We start from the raw sequence: 19,436 nt of genomic DNA, 5'->3' as shown, positions 1-19,436 counted from the left end.
TCTATCGGAAAACTTAACAGAATAATAGATTATTTAACTACTAAACAATAACTGTTCCAATATAGTAACATCCCTTAAACACACCTTGGCAAAAGGCAAATTCAGTAAAATAGATTGTCTCACACGCAATTTTAGCTGCAACAGAGAGAGGAATAAGAGCTTTCACATCCAGCTTCAAAACCCCAGCAGCAACTGCTATTGAAAAACTTAAACTAAAAGTAATGCTGTGGGTCAAAATCCTGGAACGCCCTCCCTAACAATATTTTGACTGTATCTACAAGGTAAAGGTAAAGTTTCTACTGGACCATAGGCTACTCTCTCAGTAGAGCATTTACCCTGAGGGTCACCTCAGAGCCAACAGAGACTGACCTGATAATAGCTGTTCATTAGTACCTTCTCCAAAGTGATATATTTTTTTTCCTTTATTATTCATGGGATGAGGGCGTCACTGGCTAGGCAACATTTATTGTCCATCCCTAATTGCTCAGAGGACATTTGAGAGTCAACCACGTTGCAGTGTGTCTGGAGTCATATGTAGGCCAGACTGGGTAAGGATGGCAGTTTCACATTACTGAGCCAGATGGGTTTTTTTTTTCAACAATCGATTCATGGTCATCATTAGATTCTTAATTCCAGATATTTATTGAATTCAAATTCTACCATCTGCCATGGTGTGATTCAAACCTGAGTCCACAAAATGTTATCGGGGTCTCTGGATTAACAGTCCAGTAATAATACCACTAGGCCATCACCTCCCCTCAAGGGGAGAGGCAATAAATGCTGGCCTAGGCCAATGAAGCCTAAATCCTGTAAATTAATTTTAAAAAAGATAAAAGCTAGTACAGTTTTGTGCTCCCTTTATTTCTCTCTCTACCTCCAGGGTAGAATCTGCCCTCATTACATCCAATATGAGCACAACTTGCTCAATTTGAATTTCAAGTAAAGTTGGGCAGTTAATTGTTCCTCAGTGCTTTCTCCATGGCAACAGCTCCACCAATCAGAGTCCACTTGTTAACCAATCAGCTGCCTCTTCTCCTGCAGTATAAATTGTTGTTCCCTTTGAGACTTGGCATTCTTGCAAATCTGGCCTGATGAGAGCAAGAGGAAAAGCTTTGACATTGGGTCACGTTTTTTTTCCATTTTCATGACCAATGTCCCATGCTCCTTGCATGCCTGAAAGATCTCTGACCCAGTACTGGTTTGGGACACTTTTCAGGCATTCTTGTGATTGTAGGGATGAAAGGCCTGCCTAACGAAGATAGCCTGAGTAGGTTGGGCCTGTAATGAAATGTATGTGGAGAGGATGTTTACTCTTCTGGCACAATCTAGAACTCACAGTGACTGTTTATGGATAAAGGCAGCTCCCCATTTAAGAAAGAAATGAGGAGAAATGATTTTCCATGGAGGATTTTGAGTCTTTGGAGCTCACAAAAAAAGCAGTGGATGAGGAGTCATTGAATATTTTTTGAGGCAAATGCAAATAGATTCTTAGAGTCATAGAGTTATACAACACAGAAAAAACAGACCCTTTTGTCCAAGTCATCCATGCCGACCAGATATCCTAAATTAATCAAGTCCCATTTGCCGGCACATGGCCCAAAGCCCTCTAAACCCTGCCTATTCATGTACCCGTCCAGTTGCCTTTCAAAGGGGGAAAAGGCAACAATATGTAGTTGAGATTACAAAGAGATCAACTTTGGTCTTATTAAAAGAAATACAAGGGGCCAAATAGGCTACTCCTGCTCCCCATTGTTCATATCTTTATAGGTTCTACTCATTAATGTTTACAAGGACTGGAGGTGATCTTTTTGAAATATGTAAGATTCTAAGGATGCTAGATAGTTTAGATGCCGTTTCCTCTCATGGGGGAGTCTAGAATTGGATGTTTAGGACAGAGGTGAGGTAGAATTTCCTATCTCAGAGGGTTGTGAACCTTTGTAGTTCTCTGGCCCAGAGAATGGCAGAGGCTATGTCACTGAAACATGATCAAGTCTGTCAACTTCTGGAGTATCAAGGATTAAGGAGAACAGGCAGGAAAGTGGAACTGGGGCAGAACCAAAATCAGTCAGTGAAGAATTTCCACTTCCCTTTCTTACTTACAGCTTCCCTCAGCATTGGAATGATGGTGGTGTAGTGGTACTGTCAGGGGCTCCAATCCTGCAGCTCAGGCTAAATTTCTAGCAGTATAGATTCAAATCTCCATCTTGACAGCTCGTGCATTTCACAAGTAAATGAATAAAATCTCGAATTAAGAGCTAGCCTGTTTACAAGTTACCTGTTTCACTGTTGCCCGTGAAGAAAGAAAACTTGCTCCTTACCTGGACTGGTCTAAGTGTCATTGCAGACTCACAGCAATGTACCTAGGAGCTGGAGAAACTCACTCATTCCCTAAAGTCTTCCCCACCCTTCAACAAAATCATGGCTGAACTGTCCCAGGCCTCAGCTGATCCTAGCCCAATATTTCAAAAATTCATCTACCTCCTCTTTATAAACTTTCAGTGATCTAGCCTCTACTATTCTCTCAGGTAGAGAATTCCAGACATTCACTAACCTTTGGAAGAAGAAATTTCCTTTTCACCCCTTATTCTGTAACTATCTCCCACAGTTTGAGAATCTCCCACTAGGGGAAACATCTTCTCAACATTTATCCTGTCAAGGCCTCTCAGAACCATAAATGTTTCAATAAGATCATTCCTTATTATCTAAACTTTATTGAACAAAAACCTTTGACAATTTTTAATAAGTAAACACCCTTATCCCAGGAATCAGCCCAATGAATTTCTTTTGAATTGCCTCCAATGTTAGTCTATCTTTTCTTAAACAAAGGGACCAAACCTCACCAATGCCATGTATAACACTTTCCCCTTCTTAAACTCCAACCTCTTAGCAATATAGCCTAAAATTCCATTTGCCTTAACTATTAACTAACTGCCCTCTCCAGTCAGTTCAAGTGGGCAATTGGGGATGGGTCAGCCTTGCCAGTCATTCCTACATCCCAAGAGAGAATGAAGTAAAATAAAGAGAGGGTCCAACTGCAGATCTGCCCAACCCACCTCTCAGCAAAACCCCACTATTTCAGAATCACCATAGCCTTCACGTAAAAGTAAAGGTCACTTTCCCTTTAACAGCTGCAACAGTTTAACATTCAGCAAATGCACTTTGAGAACTGACCCCTTGAGGGTACCTTTCAAAAAGGAACACATTAAAAAGGAAAGAAAATATTTGAGCGTGTACATGATCGCATACATTGGCCAGGAGCCAATTTCACCTGGGAAGTCCATAAACAGGGTTGCGTTATAGCAGAGTCTCAGTTTTAAAGGGGAGGCCCTGGCAAAGATGGAAATGGATCCAGTGGATCAAATGGATTCAAGCATCTATCCGATTTTCTGTCTGACTTGCAAATACAACAATACCCAAAGATTCCCTCTCACCTCCCTAGCTGTTTCACCTGGTCATAGAATCCTATAGCACTAATAGAGGCTATTCAGTCCACCATGCCTATTCTAGCTCTTTGAAAGATCAATCCACAGTGTGTCCCAGGCTGCACTGTTCCTTCCCCAAAGCTCTGCAAAGTCCTCTCCTCCAAGTGTCTAGCAAATTCCCTTTTGGACATTATGGTGCTATCTGCTTCCACCACCCATTCAGGGCATTCTGGACTTCGACAAGTCACTGTGTTATTAAAAAAAGTCTCCTCATCTCCCCTTTCATTTGCCAAATGCGTTATATCTGCATCCTCTGGTTACTGATTGCCCCTGCCGTAGGGACCAGGTCCTCCCTGTCTACTCTATCAAAACTACACCTGATATTAAACTTCCCTGTTAAATCTCCCCTTAGCCTCTTCCCTTCAGTATAGCTCCTTGGCATCTCCAGTCTTTCAACATAACTTTTCCAAGTGGGATCATTTATCTGTTCTCTGAGTAGTTTACAATTAGGCAAACAACTTTGGTTTCTGTGGGGAAAGTGGTCCAAAACACAGAATGCAATTTCTTAAGTGTTGGTACAATTCTTGAAATCCCAGGTTCCTTATAATGTGGGCATCACTAGTAAGGCTTGCACTTATGGCCCATCCCGAATTGCCCTTGAGAAGGTGGTTATGAGCTTGACCTGCTGCAATTCATTTGGTGTAGGTACACTTGCAGTGCCGATTAGGGAATGAGCTCCAGGATTTTGAATGAGCAACATTAAAGAAATGGCAACATATTTCCAAATCAGGATGGTGTACGGCTTATGGGAGTGGAGAGAAGATTAGAGTTTTACTTTATGCTCAGTCATGTCTGTTTCTGTTTCTCCAAGGTGCTCCACATCTTGACATGCTACCTTGGCAAGCATTTTTTTTGTGACAAACTATGACAAACTTTCAAGGTTCAAGGCTCCACTCCTCATTCTAAGCCTTGAGCAATTTTATTCAATGCAAGAGAAAGAAAAAGAAATACTTGAATTTATGTTACTGTCTTATCCTCAGACTATCTCCAAGTCCTTTACTGCCAGCACTGAACTTTAGTATTCTCAGTGCTGTTGTAACATGGGAAATGAGTCATAGCAAGCTCCCACTATGGTAATCGCCAGATAATTTGTTCCAGTGATGTTCATTGAGGAATATCGGGGAAACCAGGGAGACCTTCCCTTCTCTTCAATCTAGTCCCATAGGTTCACCTGAGAGGCAAATGGGATCTCAATTTGAGTTTTGATTGGAAAGAGAGCATCACTGTGCAGCACTCCCTCACCACTGGAGTTTCAGTCTGGATTATGCAATCAAGCATGAATCCACCACTTCTGACTCAATTATTAGCCAATGAACCACAGCTGGCATCTAATTTCACTGGGGGTACATTCTACAGGAGTTGGGAACTCTGGAAACGTGAAGTTTGGAACAATGAGAGCTCCGAGTGGTTTGACTCTAAAGAACGTTGCAGTGAACTTCACCTTGATCATCTGTTTGTATCGATATTTTCTTAATGTTATGAACACCTCTGGAGCAGGTAGAACTTCAACCCATGCCTCCTGGCTCAGGGGTAGGGACACTATCGCCGTGCCACGACAGTTTATGCATTTTCCAGCAGGGGTAGAATGACAGCAAGTAGATCATTGTCTTCATCTTCCTTTCAAGACTGAGAAACCAATCAATTCACAGCCTTGACCATCTGGAGATCGTGCAGAACCTGAGACTGGCCTTGCAGTTAGGGATGGTAACCTTGGCAACTGTGAAATGCTGTCAAATTCCATGTTTTAGGCAGAACGCACATTACGGCAAGGATTTAAATCTCTCCTCTACATGACACATTGAGGCATTAAGTCAGTAATATTGAAGATTGTGGGGGAAGCGGTTGGAGAGGAGAGGGAGGCCAGAAGCTGAATTAAAAATGAATGTGCAAAAAAATCAAAATTAAGGAAGAAAATTTTGGAAATACACGGGAGGTTGAGCAGTATCTGTGATGGGCATCACCGGTCCAAGGGCAGCGAGGCATAGACAATGAATGTTGGCCTTACCCGGACATGCCCACATCTCTAAGAATTAATAAAAACAAGAGAACAAAAAGTTCTTTTTTTTTTAACAGCAGAATAACTCCTTCTGATAAAATTACTTACTACATCCTTTCTCCCAACTGTTATTTATTTCCTGTTACTGTTTGTGTGTATGCTATTATTTACATTTGTGAGGTTGACTTGTAACTGTGGTTTATGTATTCAAGATTAGAGGCTTGACTGTTTTAATATGTATCTACGAGTTATAGTCCCAGCTGACTGTTCTTCCCACTTCCCCAACTCCAACCAAGACAAGATTGCCATTCTGCAGCAAGCTGTTAAAGTGTTTTGGAACATTACAATCAGACCCCTCATGTTCAAGTGCAGACAGGTTCCATTAATAAAAAAGGCAAGACACAGGCAAAGTCCTGGATGCATAAATTCTTTCTATTTACTTTCATTTCCAGCTGCAGATGCAACTACAGTTCTGAGAAAATGTCCTTTCTCATTCAGAGATAATAAAAACAATTGGCAAAGCCCCAGCACCATTGGATTCACTCAGTTGAAGGCACATTTGCGCTAAACATTTCTGAGCATAGAGTGGCAGTACTTGTGAAAAGTGGTTGAGCATCTTTATGAAACCTGCGATTGTCTGTCTTCACTAAGGAACGTGACACAATTGCATTTAAGGTTCATTTTCCAAAGAGTGTCGTTCATAGGGTTTGACACTGAGCCACAGAAGGAGACATGGTGAGCCTTCACTACTGCTTCCAGTTGGGAAAGTGAATACTTTCATCACCCACCTTGCAGGGTGGTGACTGGGGAGTTGATGTTGAGACCCGTAAGAGGCCAAATTTAAGGAGGAGATCTATCTTTAATTAGTAATGAATGAAGAGTTACGGAAAAAGGGCAAAAATGTGGGGTTGAGGCCGAGTTGGAATCTGCCATGAGTTTGCAAAGCAGGCTTGAGGGGCTGAACGGCCTATTCCTGCTCCTAGTTCTTCTGTTCTTAAGAGCCTCACTTGGCAATGGGTTGGAAAGACCACCTCTGGACCTTCTCACCCAGACCTTAATGAATGAGGTGAAAAGAGAAGGTGGAGTTTCTCTCCAGGGTATTACTATTTCTATTACTATTACTTTTCCTTCTCACCACCTCCAGGAAGGGGGAAAGGGTGCCCAGAGGGTTTTACAGCACAGAACAAGGCAAACCAAGTGGTCAATGTTGGTGTTTATCCTCTACCTAAACCTCCTCCCATTCTGTCACATGTCCTTCTCTATCCTGTCCCTTTATCTACATACCTGCTTTCCAAGATCCTGTGTATGATCACCCTTTACCATTGCCTATCCTTACAGGAAGGACTCCTGTCTGTTCATTTTTTCCTGTTGTCGTAACCACTAATTGCTGGCATCACCCTTGCAATTCTCCAGTGTCTCTGTGGCCCTTTCGCAAGCTGTAGATCACAGCTGCGCATGAGGTTTGTAAAACCACATTCTTTAAAAAAAACCTTTTGTCAACAGCTCTGCAGAAATTCAAAAGGGATATTTACTGGCATGGGTTTGTTGGGCCGAATGGCTGTGCTGTAATACCTTTCCAGTCCCTGTGGTCATTTCACACTTCTCTGTAAGGCATTCTAATCTGCTTCTGGGGAAAATTGCTTCAAGTTCCCTTCTCCGGCCCCTGAACCAACAATGCACAGGAAATCTTTCACCGAGTGGATGGTGCCCCTGTAATTTGGACTCGATATGTAATTAATTCCAGTTCTATTAGATTATTACTCAGAGATTGTTGTGTTATGGCTCTGAGACCAGGATCCTGCAGGCTATAATGATGTGCAGTTTGTGCCTTTTATGGCTAAGTGGTTAGCATTCTTAACTCAAGGTTAGGAGACTGTATCCCAATCATAGGGCTTGAGCACAAAAATGAACCTACCGGCGCAAGACTGAACGAGAGCAGTCTTTCAAATAAGACGCACCAAGGCCCTGTCTACCCCATCAAGTGGGTGTAAAAGATCCCAAAGGTACTGATTCAAATAAGTCCAACCTTGAGAGTTGGCCAATATTTATTTATCCCGCAGGCAATATTTCAAATGATTATCTGTTTCTTTTTTAATTTCACTGCTGTTTGTGTGGTTTCGGTTGTACAAAATTTGGCTGCTGCCCTTCCCACATTACAACTATTAATCCCTTCGAAAAGTTGGCTATAATGTACTCTGGACCATTCTGAAAGGAGCTTTATAATACAAGCCTTTCTTTCTTTACATTTTGCACACTGACCTCGGGCTAATCGGCACCACAGTGTCGTAACAATATACAGAGCTCTATTTTGTCCAGACCTGTTTTTTCATTAAATATTATCTTCGGCAAATGGGTGCTATTGGCAAGGTTGGTACTAACTGCCCATCCCCGTGGTGAGCTTTCTACTCAAACTGTTGTGTTTTGTATAGTGAAGGTGCCCCCACAATTGTACCTAGTCCGGAGTTTCAGGATTTTGAGCCATTATTGAACAAAGATATATTTCCAAGTCAGGATGGTGAGTAGCATGGAGGAGGTCTATCCGTCAGAGTGGCAGAGTTTGCAAGACTGGAGGATGTAATTAAAACAACTGCTATACTTTAATGTGCAGGGAATTAGGTTCTGTGTCTGTCTCTTTAATTTTAGGGCTACAGTCAAATCATCTGGAGAGATTTACTGGTCCACTTGAGCATTATTAAAGGTTAATATCACACCAAACAGTCACTGTGTAACAGAAACAGGCTATTCAGCCCCTTCAGTTTATTCCACCATTCAATTAGTCGATGCATTTTAGAACAAAGTGCAAACAAATAATACATACAGGAACAGGCCCTTTGGCCCTCCAAACCTGCACCAACACATTTTGCCCTTCCATTCTAAAACTGTCTTCACTTACAGGATCCGTATTCCTCTATTCTATTCCTATTCATGTATTCGTCCAGGTGCTTCTTGAAAGCTGCTTCCACCACCTCCTCTGGCAGCGTGTTCCAGGCACTCACCACCCTTTGTGTGAAAATCTTGCTTCGCACATCTCTCTTAAACTTCTCCCCACTCACATCCTGAACCTGTGTCCCAGAGTAATTGACCCCTCATCCCTGGCAAAAAGCCTCATACTTTCCACTCTATCCATGCCATTCACACTCTTATAAACTTCTATCAGATCACCCCCTCAACCTCCTGCATTCTGTCCCCCAGAATTTTTTTTTAGCTCCATTGACCCATCTTGGGTTCCTTTAATGCAATTACAGAGCAAAATTCTAGCAATTTAAATTCTGAAATTGCCAATTGAGCCCTCGGCATCCACAACATTTTGGGCAGAGAGAGTTACAGATTTGCATGAATGTTTGCGTGATGAACTGTTTCCCTTGATCAGTTTTGAAGAGATAAGTTCTAAAGATGAGTCATATAAGACTCAAAACGTTAACTTGATTTCTCTCTTCACAGATGCTGCTAGGCATGCAAAATTTGCCCAGTGCTCTCTGTTTTCATTTCAGATCACCAGCTTCCGCAGTATTTTGCTTTTATCACCCCGATCAATCTTGCTTTAATTTTTTGCTGTTCTCTTGTTCTGGATTCCATCCACTAAAGAAAATCATTTCTCTCTATCTGGTCTGTCCATTAAACATCTCAATCAGATCACCTCTTAGTCTTGTAGGATTACAAGCACATTCAGCAAGTCCACATGATTTAACCCTGTGGTCCCACAACTCAACAAGGTACTTCTCATGACAAAAGCTGACCCAGAGTCACTTTGAACAGATAACTTTTAAAAAGTGCCTTCAAGACAGAAAGAAAATTTGGGAGGCGGAGGGGGCAAATTCTGGAGTTTAGCCCCCAGGCAGCTAAAGACACAACCTCCAATGTTGGAAATTAAAATTGGCATTGAGTAATCTGTAGAACTGGAAAAGCTCAGAGATTCCAGAGGGTTGTAGGGCTGGAGGAGATTATGGAGAAAGCAAAAGGTGAAACATAGAATTCCAAAGGGAACAAATAAAGTCGAAGAATTTAAAATATATGGAGTAATGGGTGAAAAGGTTTACCATGAGTTAGGTTACAGTCAGAAAATATTTAATTGAGCCAAAGCTCATAGGGCTGGAGATATGGAAAGTTGATTGGGAATACATTGGAACAGTAGAATCTAAAGGCAACAGAGGCATGGATGATGGTGTCAGCAGTAGCTGAGGCAAGAGTAACAGTGAGAGACGGTATGGAGGACCTGGGATCATTCTGGTAAATCTGTGCTGTTCCCCCTTCAAGATTAACCTTTCTGAGATGCAGTGTCTAGAACTGACCTGAAGTTGTGCTGCCATAAATACATAGTGCAAGAAACAGCAGATCATCATGGTGGCTCAGTGGTTAGCATTGTTGCCTCATAGCACTAGAGACCTGGGTTCGATTCCATTTTTAGGCAGCTGTCTATATGGAGTTTTATGTTCTCCTCATGTATGAAAGGATTTCCTCCAGGTGCTTTGGTTTCCTCCCACAGTCTAAAGATCTACAGGTTAGGTGGATTGGCCATGCTAAATTGCCTATAATGTTCAGGCCTGTGTAGGTTAGGTGTGTTAGTGATAGGAAATGCGGGGTTAGGGGATGGGTCTAGGTGGGATGGTCTTCAGAAAGTCTGTGTGGACTTGTTGAGCCAAATGGCCTGTTTCTACACTTTGGGGATTCCATGATATAGATCAGATGGTCTGACCTGTTGTGTACCAGCGCAAAATTGAGGCCTGAAGCCAAGAGCTTCTCTTTCTCCTACCTATCATACTTTTACACACCTTACCACAGCAAGTTAGTGGTTTACGAAATGGTTTGCTGGATAACAAGTACAAATGGGAAATCCTAAGACCAAATTCTGGAGGTTAGACAAAACACATTTTGATCCATCGACTTTGATTAGTATGTGAAATGTTAACACAGACACCTGGAAATACAAAACACAGGCAGAGACTCATAAAGCTCAGTTTCTGTGCTACAATATTGAATAGTCCATTGATTTGTGTCTAATAACTGACCCCTCTTAACACTGAACAACAATCTGTCATAACATTTATGAGTACTGCAGCCTTTTATTGTTACTTTGCACATTTAATGTTTGGGTATGTGAGCTTATAATAAATGTAGGTCTTGGATTTACACAATTCATTTCATGGTAGGCTGGAACCATATCCACCACCTTCAACATTCTCTCCCTCCCATAATGTTGCGGCAGTGTGAACCAGTGTAAACAAGGTGCATTGTAGCATCTCACCAAACTTCCCTAGACAGCACCTTTCAAACTCATGACGTCTGTCACCTAGAACAACAAAGGGCAGTAGATGCTTGGGAACTTAACCTTCTGCAAGTTCTCCTCCATGGCATACGCCAACCTGACTTGGGAATACACCACTGTCCCTTCATTGTCACTGGGTCAAAATCATGGAACTTCCTTCCTCAGAAGGACTGTGGATGTAGCTACACTCTAAAGACAGCACCAGTTCAAGACACAATTCACCACCACCTCATCTAGAGCAATTAGGGATGGGCGATAAATGCTGGCTCAGCCAGTGACACTCAATTTCCACGGAAGAATAAAAAATAAACTTCTTCAAGTGCAGCGATTGTTCTAATGTTGGAAAATTGGCAGACAAATTGTAGACACTAAGCTCCCACAGCCAGCAATCACAGAAATGTTACCGTGCAGAAGGAGACTATTCAACCCTTTTTGTCTGGACTGGCTCTTCAAATAAGCATCATTACCTACTACCAATTTCCCATACCCTTGCACATTATTTCTATGCAATAATCTCTTGAATGCCTCAATTAAACATGCCTCCACCACAGTTCCAGGCAGTGCATTCTGTAACTGACTACTCTCTGTGTGAAAAAGGCTTTTTTTTCCCTCACTTCACATTTGCATAATGATCAAATCATCTGTTCTTTTTATAAAGTGATGCTGGTTGAGGGTCAGGACAAACTTCTTGCTCTTTGTTGAAAACTTATGATTCAATTGCTCCCAAGAAAGCAATGGTTTCTCATCATGCTGAAGAAGAGCACCTTTGACAGCTAAGTACTTCTGAAGTGTAGATTACAATGGGTTTAAATCTTGGAGGTGGAGTTTAAACCCACTAACAGTAGTGGCCAATGTCCCAGAGGACCATGGGGCTAATCTCTCACTGGGTGGGTTTAATCTGAGGACTACCACACCTCAGGTGAGGGGCATGAACAAGAAGATGGGACTTTCATGGTAACATCAAGCTGGTGTGGGAATTGAACCCAAGCTTTGGCATCACTTTAGATAACAAACTAATAGTCTGTTCAGCTGACCTAATTGACTCTCTAAACTCAGAGATGAAGGTGCTACCAAATGAATCACAGTCAGTTGTATTTTTAACTGTTCTTAAAGTATTAAGGGGAATCGATTTGGTAGATAGGCAGAAATTATTTCTGCTGATAAACTGACAATTAATATAGTCTACAAGCTAGTGCCAGTCCCTTCAGGAGTGAAATCTGGAAACACTTTGACCCAAAAAGGGTGGCAGGAGTTCAGACTTCACTTCCACAAACTCTAATTGATGCTGGATCAATTATAAATTTTAAAATCTGAGATTGATCACCTTTTGTTGAAAAGAGGGATGTGTACCTGGAAATTTTCATCCTGCCCTCATCAGGTCAAATGCCAAATTTCAAAGAATCACAACAATATATAACTATTTACATTTTTCTTTAATTATCCAGGAACTTGGAAGTCTATAGGTCCCCTTTGCTTCCCCATGGTAATGCCTCAATCAAGCAGTACAATTTACTCCTCTCGGATAAAATGTTGCAAGAATGCCAAATTTCAAAGGATCACAACGATTTATCGGATAAGTTGTTGTGATCCTTTGATATTTGGCATTCTTGCATTGGTCCTGATGAGTGCAAGATGGAAAGCTTCAGTGACATATCTCTCCATTCAAAAATATAATAGACTTTTATTAGCTAATGCTGTAAAGGGATAGAGGACAAAAGAGTATGTATGAGCTAATCAGTTAGCCAAAAACTGAATGTGAATATAATCTGAACCACACAGGAGCTGCTACAAAGTCACCATTGACCCAAGTGTCGTGGGTTTTTAAAGTAATTTAAATTATCTTTATAATTGACCCATATCAGGATCCTACCATCAGTTTTGAAACAAAGATATTTTCCTTCACAATGCTGTTAGCACTTACTTTAGCAAACACCACTATTAATTGGCATGTGATGTGCAGTAGTAATTTGCAAATAGGCAAAAGCCATTAGATTCAGAAAGAAACCCAATCACCTTATTGTAAGATGTTACTCTTTCAATCTTGAAATTATTTTCAGCATACAAGGGCTTTTTTTTTCCCTCCTTCTAAACTAGCATGAATAAAGGGAGAAGGGAGAACATTCAATTACTTTGACTTCACTGAAAAGGAGTTCGGAGGTTGCAAAGAAAGGATCCTTTGTTCGACTAAAACAGGGTTTGGGGAAACTTTTGGGCTAAAGTCACACAACGCTGAACTGAAAACTTGATGTGAGTCAGACTGCTGGAGAATGTGTTCTAATCACTGGTACTATCCAGAGTTCTACTGCCCAATGACAGTTTTGCTATAAATATCTCCCTGTGTTGCGACTCACAAAGGGACTTTATCTGACTCAGCAGCCAAATTGGTGCAGATCTCCCCAAAGTCTTGCTTCATCTGAAAGGCAGAGCCTCTGACAGTTCAGCACCTCTTCAACATTGCACTGATGTGCCATTCTGGATTATTTGGGCTTGCTATTCTCTGGAGTGGAATACGAATCCACAACCCACCGTCTGGACCGGGATTGACAGTATTTCATGTTGTTTTCAAACGACTAAGGCGGTCGGTCAGGGAGAGAAATCATTTCTGATGGATACAGAGATTGGGTGAGTGGGCTTGGGGAGGGTCGAGAGGTTCTTGGTGTTGGGGAGGGGGCACAAACTGAAAATTGGAACCAGACCTTTCAGGAGTGAAATCAGGAAGCACTTTGACACACAACGTGTGGGAGGAATTTGGAACTCTCCTCCACACATGACAATTCAGCAATTTCAATTGTTAATTTTTAAATCTGTTATTGAAAGCACTATTGGAAGCAGTATAGAGTTCATTTCAAGTCATCTCCTCCCACTATTCTGGCTGCATTAGCAATAATAGAGCTGAAATCTACAGCATGGAAAAATGTCTTTCAGTCCATCAGGTCTGTGCTAGTTAAAAACAGCCATCTTACTATTCTAATCCCATTTCTAGCACTTGGCCCATAACCTTATATGCCTTGGAATTGCAAACGCACATCTGAATCCTTGTTAAATATTATGAGGGTTACCGTCTCTACTACCCTTACAGGCAGTGAGATTCTTGCCACCCTCCGGGTGAAAAAAAACAATTCCAGTCTGTCCAATCTCATCTTAACTAAAACTCACCAGGCCAGGCAATACCCTGGTAAATCTCCACTGTACCCTCTCCAGTGCTATCACATCCTTCCTATAGATTCCAGAACTGCATGCAACACTCCATCTGTGACCTAACCAATAATTTAACAGTTCCTGCATCATCTCCCTGCCTCATCCAGTGGCCCCCAACATTACAGAGACCAGACTTCAGCCAATTCAATTCACTGCATGTGATATCAAGAGATGGTTGGAAACACTGGATACTGCAAAGGCTACAGGCCCTGACAACATTCCAGCAATAATGCCGAAGACCTGTGCTCCAGAACTTGCCTTTCCCCTAGCCAAGCTCTTCCAGTATGGTTACAACACTGGTATCTACCCGACAATGTGGAAAATTGACCAGATTTGTCCTGTACACAAAAAACAGGACAAATTCAACCCGGCCAATTACCGCCCCATCAGTCTCCTCTTGATCATCAGTAAAGTGATGGAAGGTGTCACTAACAGTGCTATCAAGCAGCACCTGCTCAGCAATAACCTGCTCAGTGACGCCCAGTTTGGGTTCTGCCAGGGCCACTCAGCTCCTGACCTCATTACAGCCTTGGTTCAAATATGGACAAAAGAGCTGAATTCCAGAGGTGAGGTGAGAGTGACAGCCCTTGATGTCGAGGCTGCATTTGACTGACTGTGGCATCAAGGAGCCCCAGCAAAACCATAATCAATGGGTAACGGGGGCAAACTCTCCGTTGGTTGGAGTCATACCTGACACAGAGGAATATGGTCATGGGTGTTGGAGGTCAATCATCTCAGCTCCAGGACATCTCTGGCAGGAATTCCTCAGAGTAGTGTCCTAAGCCCAGCATCTTCAACTGCTTCATCAATGACCTTCCCTCCATCATAAGGTCAGAATTGGGGATGTTCGCCGACGATTGCACAACGTTCAGCATCATTCGTGACTCAATAGATACTGAAACAGTCCATGTTCAAAAGCAACAAGATCTGGACAATATCCAGGTTTGGGCTGACAAGTGGCAAGTGACATTCGTGCCATACAAATGCCAGGCAATGACCATCACCAATAAGAGACAATCTAACCACTGCCCCTTGACATACAACTGAATCCCCACTATCAACATCCTGTGGGTTATCATTGACCAGAAACTCAACTGGACTCACCACATAAACACAGAGGCTACAGGAGCAGGCCAGAAATGGCGAGTAACTCACCTCCTGACTTCCCAAAGCCTGTGAACCATCTACAAGGCATAGGTCAGGAGTGTGATGGAATACACCCCACTTGCCTGGATGGGTACAGCCCCAACAACACTCGAGAAGCTTGACACCATCCATGACAAAACAGTCGCTTGATTGGCACCACATCCACAAGTATCCACTCCCTCCCCCACCGCTCAGTAGCAGCAGTGTGTACTATCTACAAGATGCACTGCAGAAATTCACCAAAGATCCTCATACAGCACCTACCACACCCAGGACACTTCCATCTAGGACAAGGGCAGCAGATACGTGGGAACACCGCCACATGCAAATTCCCCTCCAAGCCACTCACCATCCTGACTTGGAAATATATTGCAGTTCCTTCACTGGCGCTGGGTTAAAATTCTGGAATTCCCTCCCTAATGGCATTGTGGGTCAACCCACAGCAGGAGGACTGCAGCGGCTCAAGAAGGCAGCTCACCACCACCTTCTCAAAGGGGCAACTAGGGATGGGCAATAAATGCTGCCCACATCCCACGAATTAATTTTTAAAAGCCTATGCTTCATCTTATAAAGGCAAATATATCCCATATGCCTTCTTAACCACTTTATCTCCCTCACTCACTACCTGAGAGAATGGTGGACATGCACACCAAAATCCTTCTGATCCTCAGTGCTTCCTCGGGTCTGAACATTCATAACGTAGCCTCTCGCCTGGTTTGTCCTGCCCAAGTGTATCACCTCAGACGTATTTGGATTGGATTCCATTTGCCACTGATCAGCAAATCTGACCAGCATGTCTATATTCTCCTGTAATCTAAGGCTATCCTCCTCACTATTTACCTCCCCACCAATTTTCATATCATACACGAATTTACTGATCGACTTACATTAAAGTCTAAATCATTTATATATCCCACAAACAGCAAGGGCCCCAAAACTGATCCCCACTGGACTCAGGATTCCAGGAACAAAAACATTCCTGAACCATCACCCTCTGCTTCATCCAGTTCTGGATCACTTCTCCAAATTTCCTCCAAATATGCTCTTACCTTCACTATCAGTCTCCCATGCGGAAACTTAGCAAAAGCCTTGCTGAAGTCCAATTGACTGTGTCAAATGCATTGCTCTCATCTACACACCCTGGTTACTTCTTCAAAAAATTCAATCAAGCTAGTTGATGAGTCTGCAAGACACAAGCTGTTGAAACTACATCGCATTATAACAAGTTCTGTAGCTCGGTTCTGAAGAAGTCATATTGGCCTCAAGACATTAACCCTTTTTCTCTCTCCACAGATGATGCAGACCTGCTGAGTTTCTCCAGCATTCTCTGATTTTATTTCAGGCTTCCAGCATCTGCAACATTTTTCTTTTTGTTTTAGTGTTTAAATCACCACCACATGCTTTTCAGGAATCCTCAATTTAAATAAGTTTTGCTCTTCTCTCTGATGGGATTTCTGTTTGTCTCTTTCATCTTGCTCACCTTCCATTTCTTTTCTGATGTTTGATAAGGTGGTTATCAAAACTCACTATCACAGCTACATCTACTTCCTCAGTGATTGCCTCTGGCTTTGACTTCAATCTGAAGGTCCCAGTCAACAAGCTTTGAATCCACCCAGACCTACAGGTATCTCAGAGACACACAGACTGTTGTTCTCACCACATTTGGAAAACCACACTCGGTCTTGCAATGCCACATGCACTCACTCAATGTCTCTCACACTCGCTATTCCAAGTTCCATTTCATTCTTTGTCTCATCCAATGTCTTATTACAAAACATTTTCATTTGCTTTCAGGTGTTAAGGAAAGCAAGCTCCACCCGATGGGTCCCTCTGACCCTACCCCTTCTTTCAATCCTGCCTCTTGCCACATATTTACTAAACCCTCTGCCTTGCCCATCTCCAAAGCTGAACAATCAGTGCTCAGCAAAGGACTCCGTTTTATCCACTTACATCATAACCACTTCAATGAATTTCAGGCACAACACATTGTTAAATTCTTCTTCAGTCGCCTTTGTCTCTATGTCCATTGTTCTCTGAGTAGGAGTCCTCTCCCTGACAGCTATCTCCAATACTCTCCATTTATCTTCCTCTGACCACTTACCTTTTATTCATCTTTTCATTGACTCTGCTCCCCTCACCGCTACCTGCCTCTGAACTTGTGACACTCCATTCTCTAAGATCCAATCATGGCTTGGTCACCAACCTTCTGACAAGGATGGGTGACGTTGTCTTCTGGCATACAAACCTCTAGCTTGTCGACACTCTCAGACACTTACCCCTCTCTCCTCCTGGATCATGACCTCAGCACTGAACATCAAGCCATTGTTTCGGACTGTCCCTGACCTCATCTCCGGAGATCTCCCCTCCACAGCCTCCCCCTAGTCGGTCCAACCCAAAAATCCACCAATGGCACTGCCCTGAGGTTTGAAGATGAATTCCAGAACCAGAGTGCACAATGCAAGGATACCGGGAAGGCCACTGAGGACTGGGATAAGGAGACATTTCTTCACCCAGAGAGTAGTGAGCCTGTGGAGTTCACTACCACAAAAAGCAGTTGGGAACAAAACATTGACTGTTTTCAAAAAGGAGTTGGGTATAGCTTTTAGAGCTAAAGGAATCACAGCATATGGAGAGACAGCAGGAACAGGGCACTGAATTGAATGATCATATTGAATAGAGGAGCAGACTTAAAGGGCCGAGTGGCCTACTCCTGCACCTATTTTCTCAGCTTTTCCTTTCCTGAGAATCCTACTGGCTTCACTCCTTTCCTCTCTCCACAGATGCTGCCAGACCTGCTGAATTTCTCCAGCAATTTTTGTTTATTTTTAAATATTTTCCGTCCCATGATTTCAGCCTGTTCCTGTTTCAGAGCTGAATCCAATCCAGACTCCACGTTTCTCCCCTTGTCCCGAATTGGAAGAGTCACATTAGACTCCAATCATTAAAAGCTGTTTGTCTCTCTCTCTCTCTCTCGCACACACACACACACACACACCACAAAGTTTCCTCCAGCACTTTCTGCTTTCGTTCTGGAACGACTGAAGCTTACAGTCACCCCCTCTGGGCAGTGTGGCTGTGAATTATACAGGCTGGCGGTCCAGTTGACCACCAGGTAGTGCATAGCTCTCAGCCTTAAAAGCCCCCGCTGTACCTTCGGCTTCACTGAAATGTACAAACCCTCCCTTTATTTTCCGTGTAGCAGAGAACTGCCCCGCAGAAACACCAAGACGGTTGGACCTGCCCAACACTGACACATTTTAAGTTTCAAAACCGACAGCATGCTAACACGGGTCCCCTTACCTGCTCTTAATCCGTGTCTGTTTTCAAACTGGGAGAATCTGGAGGCGACATTCTACTGTTCCTCAGTCCCGGACAAGTGCTGATTCTGTACCCAGACACATACACACAGACACAGACACACACACACACACACAGAGAAAGAAGAAAGTCAGAACTTGGAACAATTTGACAGACTAGAAATAAAGAGACAGATTTGTGAAATCTGGGACTCACCAATGTTATCTTTGCATTGTTCTGGGTTTAACCTGTATGATGTAATTAACCGACCTGGTCAGTTTCTCCCCAAAAACCTGGCCATCAGGCAGACCCCGGAGAGATGAGAGAGGGAGATCACTTTATCTTCTCCTCAAGGCGTTTCTCCTGGAGTTCTTGGATTAGAGAATCCAAGGATCAAACTTCTCTTTTAAAAAAAAAATGAAACAAAAACTCCGAACGAGACCACTGTTGAACAGCCCGAGAGAGTGTGTCAGCAGATTCCGTGCCTCTCTCTCTCTCTCTCTCTGCCTCCTTCACTCCGGAAGGTACAAGGACTGAGTTGTTTCTGTGTTGGATGTTGAAGAGCCCTCTTCAGTATTCTGCCCCTCCCAATTACAACATCACAGTGGTTTATTGGAGCTGCACTTAGCTTTGCAGCTGTGGGGAAGACTGTTAGGCTGAGTCTGACTTTTCTCGTGTGTGTGTGTTAGAGGAGGGATTTCTTTTTTCAGGACTTGGGTGTTGAAGATGTTGGTGGATGTCATGTCCATTTCTTTTTCCTCCCTCTGAGATTCAACAGGAAAGTTCTGCTCCACTTTTGTCCTACTTGGCAAGACTTGCATGAATCAATAGCTAAAGCAAAAATTAATTCCAAACCGACAGGTCAGTCATTCCCAGGACAGTGCCACTGCTTCCAGCCCTCTTTGTTAATCGCAGCATTTAAAAAAAGCATCTGAATGGGGACATGAATGGGAAGGGTTTAGAAGGATACGTGCCAAATGCTGACAAGTGGGACAAGATTAATTTAGGATATCTGGTCGGCATGGATGAGCTGGACCAAAGGGTTTGTACAGCT

General features: G+C 42.9%; 1 protein-coding gene across 2 annotated transcripts in view; it reads right to left on the bottom strand.

Annotated features, from left to right (window-relative positions):
* The window catches only part of adgrg6 (adhesion G protein-coupled receptor G6), a 123,086-nt gene extending 104,148 nt beyond the window's left edge, over positions 1-18,938 (bottom strand). For both annotated transcript variants that reach the window (XM_048601078.1, XM_048601079.1), the window contains exons 1-2: positions 18,599-18,938; positions 18,386-18,470 (exon numbers count right to left, since the gene is read on the bottom strand). The gene's annotated coding sequence lies outside the window, so the exon portion shown is untranslated. The remainder of the gene's footprint in view (positions 1-18,385; positions 18,471-18,598) is intronic.
* Positions 18,939-19,436: the final 498 nt, after the last annotated feature.

The sequence above is a fragment of the Rhincodon typus genome, chromosome 9 (genome assembly GCF_021869965.1).
Source record: "Rhincodon typus isolate 14 chromosome 9, sRhiTyp1.1, whole genome shotgun sequence".
Taxonomy (NCBI): Eukaryota; Metazoa; Chordata; class Chondrichthyes; order Orectolobiformes; family Rhincodontidae; genus Rhincodon; species Rhincodon typus.
Note: the sequence above shows the minus strand (reverse complement) of the source record. Positions and strands in the feature narration are given on the sequence as shown.